At 39.0% G+C, this 14,164-nt stretch overlaps 1 protein-coding gene across 6 annotated transcripts in view; it reads right to left on the bottom strand.

The window, feature by feature from the left end:
- Fas3 (fasciclin 3) overlaps positions 1-14,164 on the bottom strand; it is a 287,025-nt gene that overhangs the window by 203,225 nt on the left and 69,636 nt on the right. The window lies entirely within an intron of this gene.

The raw sequence follows: 14,164 nt of genomic DNA, 5'->3' as shown, positions 1-14,164 counted from the left end.
AATAGCGGAAAATGCGTTCACGCCCCGTGGCATACGGACGTCAGAAGTGATTTAGGAAGCTGATACTACGGGTGAAAGTCAAATAGAAACCCCGTCGTGTTGAAATACGTCGTTGGGAGGACGTCCCTTGGTACGCTAATGGAAAGAGCCAGGTCGCACTTCTGTATACAGGGTGTGCTGAAAGAGCTATACGCGATCGCTTAAAATAAAGAGTAAATTGATAAACATTTAGGACATCAATTATTAAAGTACGCTTTCGCAGCGTATATCGTGTATAAATAAAAGAGCCAGCCGCTTCTTTTGCGAGAAAATCGCTGCACGCGATAAGCTTCTCGTGATAAAAGATTTCAATTTGTGGCAGCAAAAGCGCATACTACTAAAAGATTCATGCAGTCACGAAAACGTACTACATATTACAAGCCAAATTGTATCAATGTCTAAAAAGATTCATTCATTTCGAGGTGAAAGATTTCAAGGTGAAAGATAAATCGCCCTTGGCGTTTCATTTGTTTAGAAAGTTAATAGTCACGCTTGTGTTATCAAATAATAATTTCACTTTATCAGAAAGAATTGATGCTACAACTTTTTGTTTAATCTGTTAATTAATGACTACCTTTCCTGTTCTTTTAAAATTTTATAATTTTAGATTTGATTTCTGATATCTTAAAGAGAAAAAACATTATGTGCTCATATAAATATATCAAAATCCATCAATAATTATAGTGCAATTATAAATATATTATTATACATATATTATACATATTTCATTAATGAGAAAAAATTACGATAATAAATGATTAAGATAATATAAACGATTCGTAATAAATCGTTGCTTATATCAGAAGAGAACGGTAGATTTACATTTTAACATAATAAATTATACATATTTTGCGTTAGATGCAAATATACTCGTTCATTAAAGAAGTCGATTAAGTCCAATCCGAGTGACCTAATACATTGTCACCTTGTATGTATGTCGTATAAGTATAACGTCTCTATACGGCGCGAACCCTCGCACGAGCGATTGCGGTCGGTTCACGAAGGGCAGACAGGGATGTCTTTTGGGGGACGGGCTCTTTACGACATTATGTATCACTTAAATACCCTCCCGCCGACAAATAGCCTGACTCATGGGATTTTATTAGGCCACCGTGAGCGCATTCTATCGCGAGATAATGGCGGGCGCCAGCTGAGCGTGACGCTCGGTTACGACCATATGAGCACGTAGTATGGCATTTGCAAGAGCGAGACATGTGTATTCGTAGGAAGTAGATGCTTATGTTGACCATGAGAGGGAGAAGGATGAATCAAACGGGATGTTGTCCCTTTTTGTTAATCAGTCACGATTTATGAATGTCATTCGCGTCAGGAGTTGTAGAGAGTGACAAAGAATACCTAATATTAATTAACTTGATTAATTCCGATAATTTGCTGAGTTTTCCTTCTCCATTGTTTCAGTGTGTAATTTAGAAATTTAAATTTAAAAAAGTGCATATATGAATCTTTTTAATTATAAATATCTCTCTATATTTTCATACTGTTAGAATTTCGTGAGAAAAATCAAAAAGGAGAAAGAGAGAGAGCGTGTTCGCTTAAAACCAGGCAGCGATGTCGATTACAGCTAGTCGTCGTTAACTGTTTTTCTTCCGCCTATGTTATAGTCGGAATCCAAGGAAGAACAGAGAATCGCGTCGAGCAAAATTAATTTACGAAGGTTGTCGGTGCGACTGTCGGTGTATCTCTGAGCGATATAATTGCGCGAAGCGCGTGATAGTCAGCGAATCAAATTACATTCAGGGCGCGACGGAGAAAATGCTTCTTCTTCTTCGTGTTAATATCACGCCGTTTCTCGCGCGCGCGATTTTAGACACTCCCTAGCATAAACAGTCCGCCCTGTCACTTCGCCGGGTAATAAAACCGCCGGTGAAGCGTCTAGGAACAATTTTCGAGGCTCTCCTTACTACAATCTCGCCGTCATTGCCGATCCTCGACACCGCTCCGAGACAAGCCTCGTAAAGGAACGGTTAACCAAGACCCTCCAAAGCCAAGCTTCGTCTCTTCTAACGTTTCCTGCTTTAATCATAAATCCTTATTAACAAGCTTCCCTTTATCCGACGTATGCGCAGATATATGGCACTCTTACGTAGATAGCTCTCTCTTAGGTTAACTCGATTGACTCTGTTAACATACTCGATTACTAAGACACTCTTTGTCGGAAAAAAAGAGAGTTAGTAAAAATCGGTGTTTCGGATTTATATGCATGGGATTTCACGTAAACATGTTTGCGGATTGTATCAATTTTAATTGCATCGACAAAGCGGCAAAGTTCGTTTAAGATTCTCTCGACGAAGATTGTTCGTAAAATAAATTTTGATCACGTCGCGATATAGGTACATGTTGATAGATCAAACTGAAGGGTGATGGGGATAAACGCTGACGACGAAAGGTGAGTGTCGTTCAAAGCCTTTTACTATCTACAACGTTACCGCGCAGCGAAATCCCCTTAAACCGAAGCGGTGTCGTCATTGATTAACTCGACGTTCAAAGTTTGAATATTTATAACTTGCCTGGATGGACGAGACCCGGTTTCTAAGAGTTTCGGAACAAAGCGTAGTAGTTGTCTCGTCGCTAAATTTCCGGTGGTCGTCGAGTAGATTCGCAAAAGGTTAACATGAACTTTCGCGTATCAAAGTAGTACAGAGAAAACATATGTATTATATATCAAGAAGAAGAGAAATATTAAAATAGCTAATGTCAAAAACAATAAATAACAATAAATGCTGAATATTATAATAATGCAGATACCAGGGATACAAATAAAAAGGCAAACAAAATTCATCATAAATACGATTAAAAAATCGCAGTTTTTTACACATTTTCATCTAATAAATCACATAAATTTTTATATTTATATTACAAAAACAATTAAGGATGAAATTGCGCACCGCGGATGTTCAAAATAATATATCAAATTAATTACAGAAGATTAGATTAATTATTGTAATTAATTAAAATAAAATGATTATTAACTCTTAAAAAAGATTATTATATTACACATTATTATCGCTCTATCTCTAGAGACTTTAATAATTACAAATCATTATCATATATATAATATATAATTCTCTTCTTTATAATTACATAAATGAGTACATATCGTAATATATAATTACTATACATTTCATCAGTCAGATTGCAACTACCAAATACCTATATACCAATTAGAGAATTCGATGCCGCGCGTATTTACGGTTTCGTTTACAGCCGCAACATAAACCGCATTGCGCGACGTGGAGCAAATTAAGTGGTGATTCCAATTGCCAATGTAATAACCGAAAACCGATCGTCGAAACAGGCAGCACCACTTTCTTCTTCCGTTGCGATACCGCGGCAATTCCGATAATCTGCGAGCGCGCGCGCGCGCGAACGGATCCGGCAATACTGTACGATCGGGTATTGGTAACGGAGGGTTCAGGTGAAGTCGATACGGGTCACCAGCCGCGGTGCAGTCTTCTGGCGGTGCATCGTGAATGCATTAATTTGTAAAGGACTATTAGTTTAGCTGAGCGCTAATCGGCATTGTCCAAGTGAACATAACCCTTGGCGAAACTGGTGGTCCGTTTCAGCGGAAAATTGCCGCAGGAGCGACTATATTATCCTGTATAGCAGTATGTTGTATGGTTATCATACCTTCGCTGCGGCATCGCTCAGTTTTAGATCCGCTTAGCGAGGATGCGATATAATTCTCATTCGCTACTTTCCGTCAATGAATCGCGCGCAACGTAATGCCAAACATCCCTCTATCTTTCTCTTGAATTAACGAACAGTGAGACGGAATGACGATCGTGCGCGCATCACCAAATGAAAATCAAAGGATTCCGCACTTCATTGCTAAATGCAGCAGAAAACAAAGTATGCGCGACATATTCACGCTCGACCTATGCTGGCTCGCTGCGATTCTCTCTCTTCCTCTCTTTTGTCATTCTCTTTGCTTCCTTTCAGCTGCTTTCCATTAGCGCGCTTTCAGTGATATCGGTCGTTCGATACCGTTCCGGCAGACAGGTAATTGCGCTCCCTCCTGCCGTATCAGCTGATCCAATTCCAAACGCGTAACGCTTTTGCTTAGTTACACGTGCGCAAACCTAACTGTACACAGGGTGACACTAAAAGAGTATCGGCTGTATATAAGTACACGACCGTGTCGTACGCGCGCGTGTAGCCATTTCACGCATTTCCGCGTCACGCTGGAAAATTCACGCCAAAGTGAGGAGGAAAGAGAAAGAGGGAAGGAAAACAGAGAGCCCGATTACGTTTTCCATTAGCGGTCGCGCCGAGCTTTCTTCGAGCTCTCGTGCTAGGCACTCGTGCTGATTATCAACCCACAATGTTCGGGTCAGGTCGCTTTTTTTCTCTCTTCCCGCGTTTTTTCTCCTTGCCTCATTTGCTTTTCCTTTAGGCGACGCGTAAACTCAACACCCTATACGGTTTTCCCGTTACGAGAGAACGTATTACACGTATTGCAGCGCGGACTGTACACGTTGATCGAATCGTCAAAGTTCTCGTCACTCTCGTCCACGCGATATCGAGATAATAACGAAATATCCGAATGTGATGTGGTTACGTATTCCTCCCGAATAGATTTCAAAACGGATAGGTTGATATAGTATATGTGTGAGCTGATTACCGAGTCATGCCACGCAATATTTTTATAGCACGTGTCCCGGATGATAGAATGAATAGATTGAACACGCTACGAATATGGTGGATATATATGTATATCCGTAAAATATAGAAATGATAAAGTGGATAATATTATTTTAACATTATCAATTTGCGCATTACGAATTATTAGCCGGTAATGAAATGCTATTTACTTGACGCAATCAAATTTTGTTCTCAATTGTTTTCAATTAGCACTCTTATAACCGATTAATGTTTAAGTATGTAATAATAACAGTTAATATATTACACGTTTCGAATGTATTTCTCCCTGTTTGAAAGCGTTAAATAGTCTTTATGCCGTTTATAAATAATACGCCGTAATAAATTAAAGTTTAATCTTGTTTTTCGGATAAAATTAATAACTCAAAATCAAATGTAATTAATTAACTTTATTTTAAATAAATGACTACGCGCGCTCTCTAATTGAATAAATGCGATACGACAAACTTTACATTTCGCAGCTTGCGCATTAAACACTCCACGAAATATATCGCTCGAGAGCTAATTCGCGATCCGCAGTTTCCAAATTAATTTCGCAAAAATGTATCCGCATGATTTGCAGATTCGCCCGATGCATCTGCTCGCGCGGCTAATGGTTTCCTTTAGATTGAAAATTTAATTAAACCCTTGCCAATATATATTAGCTTATGAATAAAATTGTGTAAAGATCTCTCTCTCTCTCTTCCTCTCTCTAAAGTGATGTATTTACCGGTGGACGCAAAGGTATGTAAAAAGGTATGCAATATCGGTCCGATGCGTAATTCTCTGCGGCTGGTATCTCTAACCCGGCTGTGATTAATCTCGCGTTATTGCCGTGTTACACACAGCATCGTGCTACATAAACGAGGGAGAGAAAGAGCAACCGAACGGTAACAGAAATCGGAAATAATGGATTTATCGCCCCGGGTAAAGATTCCACCGATTTTAAGTGACGTCCTGCGTTCGGGGTGAGCGCTCGTTCTTTCGCCTGGATGCGTCGCGGGTGCATCGAAGCGAGTGAGCTCGCGAAATTCCTATCCCGGAGAAGGTAGAACGGCATTAAACTTATTCATCGAGCGATAGGGGAAGGAAGAAGAGAGTCGGAGATGTTAATTTTACGGCGAAAGATAACGAGAAAATTCGCCGCCGGCGACCTCGATAAGGATTAATAACTGCAAGATACGTAAACGTGACTGAGAATGCACATCGCGTATTAAAGCCACTAGAATGTTGGAAACCACATTATTGAAAGTCACGTTAATCGGAGGAAAAAGGCACGGTCATGGCTATCTTTTACATTGGAATTATTGCAACAATTTGTTGGACCGCTTTACAAATTATATAAATAATACATTTTAAAATCTCTCTATCGCGATCTTCTCTATCGAGATACGCAACGTAATAATTCGCGACTAATAATAGACTCGCGGATCCGGTTTGCCTGTAATTGTAATGTCAGACTATCGTGTCTTCGCACGAGGAGGATAAATAATTTCCAACGCAAGGTAGGGCGCGGGCATATAGAAGGAATTTCTATCAATTTATCGCTAATCGGCTAACGCGAGCAATTAGAGATGGAGTTGGTCGAGCAGCCGGAGGCGAGCACGCGAGGGCGGATCGTCGATTTTAATCGGCTATTCATTCGCGGAATGCTCGTATCCCGAGGAAAACGGCCTCTCGCGCCCCAGTAGTCTTTGTGCAACGGAGAACAAGCGGAGGCGAGCGCATCGGAGCACGTAATTTTCATAACTTCTCTCGCGCGCGGAGACAATAACCGCGTGCTTCTCGAACCCCGACAGTGCTCGAACAGCTAAGTGGCTCCGAGAACCGCCGGATCTCACCCTCTTCTTCACCTTCCTCACTTTACCGTATCTCTTGCACCTCCTTTGCGTTTTCCTGCTACCCCTTTTATCCCGCAGACCGAAATATATATATATATATATATATATATATATATATGTGTGTGTGACAAATCTAATTTGCGTATTTACGACATTATCAAACTAAAGTCTACATTGCCTGACGCAGTTGTATTTATTTACATTTACTTCTCCGGCTGTTTCAAGATATACAAGATCTCCCTAGTGCTTATCGGAAGATCGGTCGAGGACAGTTAAATGCGAGGCGGGTCGTAAAAGCTTATCGATGGATATATCGGAAAATATCGAAGAAATTCATAACCGTTTACAGCGATAGATCAACCCGCTCTGACAGTTGCAAGGCACGTGTCGGACGAAAGGAATCCGTATGAGTATCTCTCTCTCTCTCTCTCTTTCTCTTTCTCCTAGAATGACCCCCCAATTCATCATCCCGATGATAGTATACGGTCGTGGAACCGCCGTGTTTTATGTTGTCCCGGTGACGCGCATCGACGAGCACAAAGTTCCCAGAGGGGGAAAGTTCCTTCTCGGGGTTTTGATCTGCGAACCGGGGTTTCGAAAACCAGGACGCACGTATCTTCGCGCGCGTCGCCTGCGACTTCTCTTTTATTGCGCTCGCTTGAACGATCACGAAGAAATCAAATTACTTCCGCCGTGCGCGAGCGCTAGTACGCGCGCGAGTTCTCCCGTAAATATATATTTTCGACCCCGCAAAAGGCATCTCTTGCCTGTCCTTCGTCGGGGCGCGTCGGCAAACTGAATGCTGAGGCGGATGATTCACAAAGTTATTGTAAACTTTGTTCGTCGAGTACACGACTGCGTCGAATCACGAGTTCGCGACAGAGTTTAAATGACAACTGCGAGTAAACTTCCGAAGATATACCTCTGACCTTGTTTAAATGTAGCGTATGAGCTGTTTATAGAAAAGTTTATTTTAATACAGAAAAGAATAAGTGAAAGAATATTATAAATAATGCATATTTATATTAATATTGAAATTGGAAGGACTACTCGTGCGGACAAATCAATAATGTCATTTCAAATTAAAACATTTTATAATTTAAAAAATAAAATTAAACTTGTTACAATAAATATATATATATATAATATAATATATAAAATATTATCTTTAGATAGTTTAAATTTGATTTAAAAATAAATGTAGTTAATTACGCGAGTATATAAAACGCATGTGCTGTAATAATAATACATGTTTTCATGAAAAAAAAAAAAAACTTATTTTAGCGTAATTAATTTTTCAAATAATTGAAGCGTAAATGATACATCACATTACGAACAAGACATTTGTCATGTGTACGTTCAGTCTTATTATAACTTCCTCTCAAAAGCCTATATGTAGTTGTCGTGGATTAAATCCGCGTCGTCTCCCCCTATATACATCTTGATGTAATCCACATATTGCATCAGACAAACGGAAACGATCTTTCGTGTTAAGAACTGTGGCATCATCTGTCAGCCCTCTTTCATTACATTCGCACGAACGATCACCAAGGGATCAAATTAGCCGCTTTTGATGTGGATCCAGCGAGGTGGATGTGCAATTCGTTCGCGGGTCGGACGTGTCTTCCAATATAGAGGGTTTTGCGCGCGTACACGAAGTAGCCGCGAGGGGTTCTGCTCGCAAACTCCTGAAGAACGAGCGTGGGATCGAAGGGCGGTGGTGATGGGAGCTGCTGTCTGGATAAGGCTTGAATGCCTGGAGGACACAGCCGTGAGTCTCTCACGTGTGGACGGTTCCGGGTGTTATGTAAATATGTTCGCGCGTTTCTGCCACCTTAACGAATATTGCCAAAGTTTCGGTAGTTACGCGACTGGGAACTGAAGGGTTCGAGGAAGAGGGAGATTATTACGCGCGAACGAATCGAGGAAGAAAAAATTGATCGATTTTCCGACACGATTTGCACGACGATTCACGTATCAATATTAATCGAAGAGGCCTGTTATCGCTCGGATCAAAGAAAGTGATGATTTTATAACAAGCGCTTGCTAAAGAGAGAGATTACAGAGATCTTTGAAGTATGATCTTGTCGATAACTTCGCTGTTCCAATAATATAAGCTTTGCGGTACTCTTGATATTTTAATATTACATTATTGTCATTGTCCTTTGTGGAGGAAATCACTTTTCAAAGCTTTTAAAATATATAAGATGTATAAAAAAAATGTTATTTAACTTCAAAAAGTATAATAAAGAATAGTTTCTATCGCGAATTTATGAATATTATTTCGTTATACAATTTTATATTATAAATTCCTGCATTTTTAAAGATTATATTTTCAAAGTATCATCTATAAATATTATTCAAATTTTTATAAAATATATAATATATTAAAATTGATTTTTATATTATATAAAAGATAAGAAACAAGAAAGTTTTTAAAACATTAAAAAAAGAACATTTTACTATAAGATTGTCTGACATAATGTACAAAAAATAAATAATGGAAATGAAGAGTATACATAAAGAATAAAAAAATTACATTGATAGTCACGCATTCAATGTAAATGTACTTTATGCTTTTGCCACATTTGTGCGCAAGTATATATCGTTGCATGGGTATATAGTACTCTTTGATCTCTTGATTCAGAGTTAGCAAGTCGACAATCCACAGACATAAGTAAAGTGCTCATCTCACATGAGAAAAGATATGCAATTATGTTTAGCGAGGTATATAAGGTTGAATTCCAATTATCTTCTTAATTAGAATTTCTAGTAAATTTCTAGTGAACTTGATTGTTCCTTAATTATCTCAACTATGGCCCTTTTCTGTTATAACTAGAAATTAGCATTGAAATAAAAATATCGATTTCAATGAATAAAAAATACACAATACTGTTATAATCTGCCATAATAATTAAATACCATATATCGATATAGAAAAAATCGTTATTAAAAAAATGTTCTTTTTATGTAAATGTACTTTGAATGCACCACATATATGAAACAAAATTAAAATCGCAAATCGATATTAATATCTCGTTTTACTTTTTACAATCTGTATTGCTGTATTAATTTTTTCTCTTATAACATTGTGCAACATATAACTACACGCAAAAGTTTTTATCAATTTTGTTCGAAATACATAGTTTGCGAAATTAACACAGCAATTTTCCCTCAAACTAATTTATTATTTGGGTAATTTTCTGCTCTACTGCCGATCAATGCCAATTGTCGACAGACAGAAATATATATTTTTTTTTTTCCGTCGAATGAGGATTCATTTTCAGATCCCCTAGTTAGACGGCACATCCCCCGAGAGATTCAGATCGGCGACATAACGTCAACGTCGTTGAAAAACCACCCCTGATTAATGCAAGCGGCGCACGCACACCCTTTACCCTTATCTCACGTACGCACACACAACCCTCTGCCTTACAAGGCGTGCGTTATCGGTGCTATCACACGCGGGTACGGCGCGTGTCGTCGCTATTGTAGTCGTCGTTTCCGGTCGGACGCGATGGATCGCGTGAGATTGAACTCTAGTCTCGATTCTTGAATTACGTTCGCGATCGAGAGCCGCTTTGCTCGCTCGGCCGAGCACTTAACGCAGTAAACAGCATTTATCGATTAACCGCAGCTGATTAAAGTTGTTTGCTTTACATATTGCGCGCGATATGGACAATAGTAATAAGATAATGTACCAATGAAAAAGATGAAAGATTTTTGATATTTTTGCCTTTGATAAATATTTGCATACTTAATATAGAGATAAAAAATTTCGATCAAACTAATTAACAGTATTTTCTGTAAGCATAGAATTTGTAAATATTAAAGAGTTATTTAAATTAAAATTACAATAATTATATAAGCAATTGTAAAAATAAAAATTCTTGTTAAATTGATTAGAGACACGCGTACACTGTAAAGATGCAAGTTCTATACTTGTGCGATGACATAATGGTGAAAAATTTTACTGCTTATAAAAGTTGTCAGAATTAAATTGATCGATCGTACTGTCATAATACTACGCGCAATGAATCGCGAATAGATGCGAATTATCGAAGATCAGCCAAGTGATAAAATCAAAGATTTATGCATGACGATAATAGATAAAGATTTATTCATTTAATATTTCACGCGCGGTTAATTCTTGCGCGCACACATACATAACACGTGCGCTTCTCATAAGTATTTCAAATTCTGCAAGACCTTCTCGTATTCGCTCTAGGAATACATGCATTTTACCATATTTGCTCGAGAGAACTTGCTAGCACAGCGAACCGCGGCATTATTCTATTTGCATTCAACGACATGCCGGCTAATGCAATAAGGAAGGACCGGGTGCGTGTGAAATAATGGTAGATTTGGAATATTATCAGAAGCGCAAAGAGTTAATTTAGGGAAACGCGTCGAAAGATGGAAATATCGTTTATCGTGCCTCAACGAGCGCACGTGTTACATATAATTCGCACGGAACACGTTGACATTTACCCCTCGTAAGAGACAACGACACAGAGAGATTATAGTATAATTAATTCAATTCAAAATAAAAACGGTAATGTATTAATCTACTTAATGAAAACTTGATAGCGCATCGCGTGGGGAAAGCGTGGGACACGCGCGTTCCCGCTGTTGTTTCCCGATGGATTATATTATAATACGCGGAGTTAACGTTTAATTCCACGCAACGTTTATATACGAACAACGCCAGGACGGACCCCGGCGCGGTGGTCTACCTCATCTTTATATACGAGCTCACGAGCTTGTAATGAACGAATAATTATTTGTAACACACTGTCATACGCGGTCTTGCGGCCGGGCTCCATCGTCTACGAGAGAGAGAGAGAGACAACGGAATAACACAGCAGGCATAATTCATGAATACACACACATCTCCCGGGGCGCAAGATACAAAAGGCCGAGTAAATCGTTACGGGCTATCCTTTTTCTATGGAAATTTCTTCTCGCCCGCCCGCGCATGTCGCTTCACTAAGGTCGGGGATGTTTTCCATGCGGCACAGTTTTCCGTGCTTGTCCTCCGGCGCCGTCTCCCATGAATTATAAACGCCGGCGAAATGAGGAAGTTGCTTAAAAGGATTTAAATTCTGACGCGCGCCGGCCGGCCGGCGTCGAGGCTCCTCCTCGCACACAAGTTTCTTCTTTCAATCTCCACGCGTCGTAAACCTCCTTTCTCCTTCCGAAGAAAGACGGGGCGATATCATTTCAACTTTTGCGCAAAATTGAAAGCGGTGCGGAACATATCGCCTGAGAATCAACGGCGCGAACGTGGCACGCTCGCTGCCATCTCGCCCTATCTCTTCCGGTCTCTCTCTTCCCGACAATTCCGCTCTCTTCTTCCTTCTGCAACGTTTCATTCCGCACTTTCATAACATACGGGTTATCATGCCAAGCGACGGAAGTGAAAATAAATTGGCGAAGCGCGCGCTTCGAGAGTTTTCATTAAATCGTTCAAAGGCGACGAAAAACTATTTATCGACATTTGATAGCGGATGTTGGGAAATGAGAAAAGAGTTGCAATTTTTGAGACACTTGTTACTACTAAATTGAGAAATTATTGCCTTCTTATAGAGATATAATATCGATAAATAAAATTAGACTTAAAGTGAAATGAAATCTACATTCGTTCTATAAAAACAAAAATTGCAAACTTTATCGTACTATTAACTTTGGTAATTTCTTCTAATAGAATGAAGAAACGTTGCGGATTCGCAGAGATTTGTCATGGTGTTTACGAAACGACGTGATACCGGAACGATGGTAAACCTGTGGTTTCTTTTCATTCCTTTGCATCCATTGTACATTTTTCCGTTTCGAGTAACGAACGAAAAAAGTGAGAATGTGGAACGGAATGGAAAACAATAGAAAGTCTAGCAACGGGAAAAAGAATTCCTAAGTAAATTACAAAGAGGTACGTATGCAGAAAGAGAGCATGGAACGAACATAAAACTTGCATTGCCACCTAACCGTACTTGCGAAAATATCTACGACTAAAAATATAATTCTATTTTTCACCCAAAAATTTGCAAATTTACATTCAACTCTCTGTTATATGTAGGGTCTAAAGAGAGTTTGATATTTTAATTGTATATTTGTGTGTTTAAATCTAAAATCCGCATATATATTAGTAAAACTTTAAAAACATTTAAATATTAGAAAATCACAGAATATAAATTCAGAATAAAAATAAAACTACACGCGAAATAAATTAGTAAGTCGTGCTGTTATATTTATCTGTTGATTTCCAACATTTATCCCCCTTTTATTCAATAAAAGAAAATTCATGTTCTAATTTAATGTTCACAATTTAATGCGTCTTTGTTTCGGAAACGCGTAACCGAAACAATCATTATCATCGTGAAGTGCAAAAGAGACCATAAAATTGTAATATCGCGTAGGGGACGAAAAACTGGAGGGATAAGCGTGCCGTGACATCCCACGACGTATTGCCAAACCCCGACTCTAAATTGGGGAACTTCTTATTTGTTTCTCTTTCTCTCTCCTCCTCTATTTCTCTCCCTTTCTCCGATCCCTGTGTATTTTTCCGCCTCGAGTGCTCGAGCAGAAAAGCGAGACGTCGAAAAGAAACGGGTGCGAGAAATCGGCACCCTTGAACAGACGAACGATAAAGGCGCGCAACACAGCCAGCAAGCATTGGCAAATGAGGGTGTCTCGTCTTTCTGATTGCCCTCGAGGCCGATTGTACGCTTCGATAGATTGAGAAGGAACGAACGGAATGAAGATTGACCCCACGAACAAGTCGCGCATTCGCAGTGATGAAAATCAAAGATATATTCGGCGAGAAAGATCGAGTGACTGAGAATATTTTCTTGAAATTGACCCGGCGCGAGGAAAATCGAGAAATCCTAGAGGAAAATCCTATACGTTAAAAATCGAAAACCAATGTTCGACGCGATGGAATCAAATGTGATTATTGTAAATACGTTCTCTTGTGTTTGGTAACGGTAAAGAACACACAAATAAATATTTTTTTGTTTCTACGATAAGTAAACGATTTGAATGTGATGTTGCACAGTTCTAATGACTTTATGTACTAAATCTATACTAGATCTACTCGCGCCTAAGATGCATCTAAATGTGCGATAATTTAACCGGTCATTGAGACGGCAATAACGTATCCCAGCCGTTACAAAGATGGACGACTGTAATTTAAGCGAACACGCAACAGTTCGTGATATTTACAGCCGTATTAATGTCGTGCCAGCTATAAATTGCCTGCCCACTACAATACTCACAATGATTCGAAGAATCAGAAATTTTACTTTTTATTTTTTACTAACTTTTTACACGACACCTAATCTTGGAATAAATTCAATGTATCCATGAAACAAATCAAATAGAAAGAGAGATCAAACATGGACTCGACTACTATAGAAAGCAACATAAAAAATAGAATTAGTATAATATAGAACAGAGTAAGATGTATAATATTTTAAAGAAATTATAGCAGAGACAATGTTTGCGTTAAATGTAACAAATCTCAATGCAGCATAGATATCGATGGAGCTTACTTGTATATGCGCTCGAAGAAGTGCGACGGAACTGGGTCGGGGCCGTGATAAATCGCATCAATTTACCACGGA

Source organism: Nylanderia fulva, unplaced genomic scaffold (assembly GCF_048542155.1).
Source record: "Nylanderia fulva isolate GAGA-0341 unplaced genomic scaffold, ASM4854215v1 Scaffold1, whole genome shotgun sequence".
NCBI classification, from domain to species: Eukaryota; Metazoa; Arthropoda; class Insecta; order Hymenoptera; family Formicidae; genus Nylanderia; species Nylanderia fulva.
The sequence above is the reverse complement of the archived record's forward strand: the minus strand, read 5'-3'. Positions and strand labels throughout refer to the sequence as shown.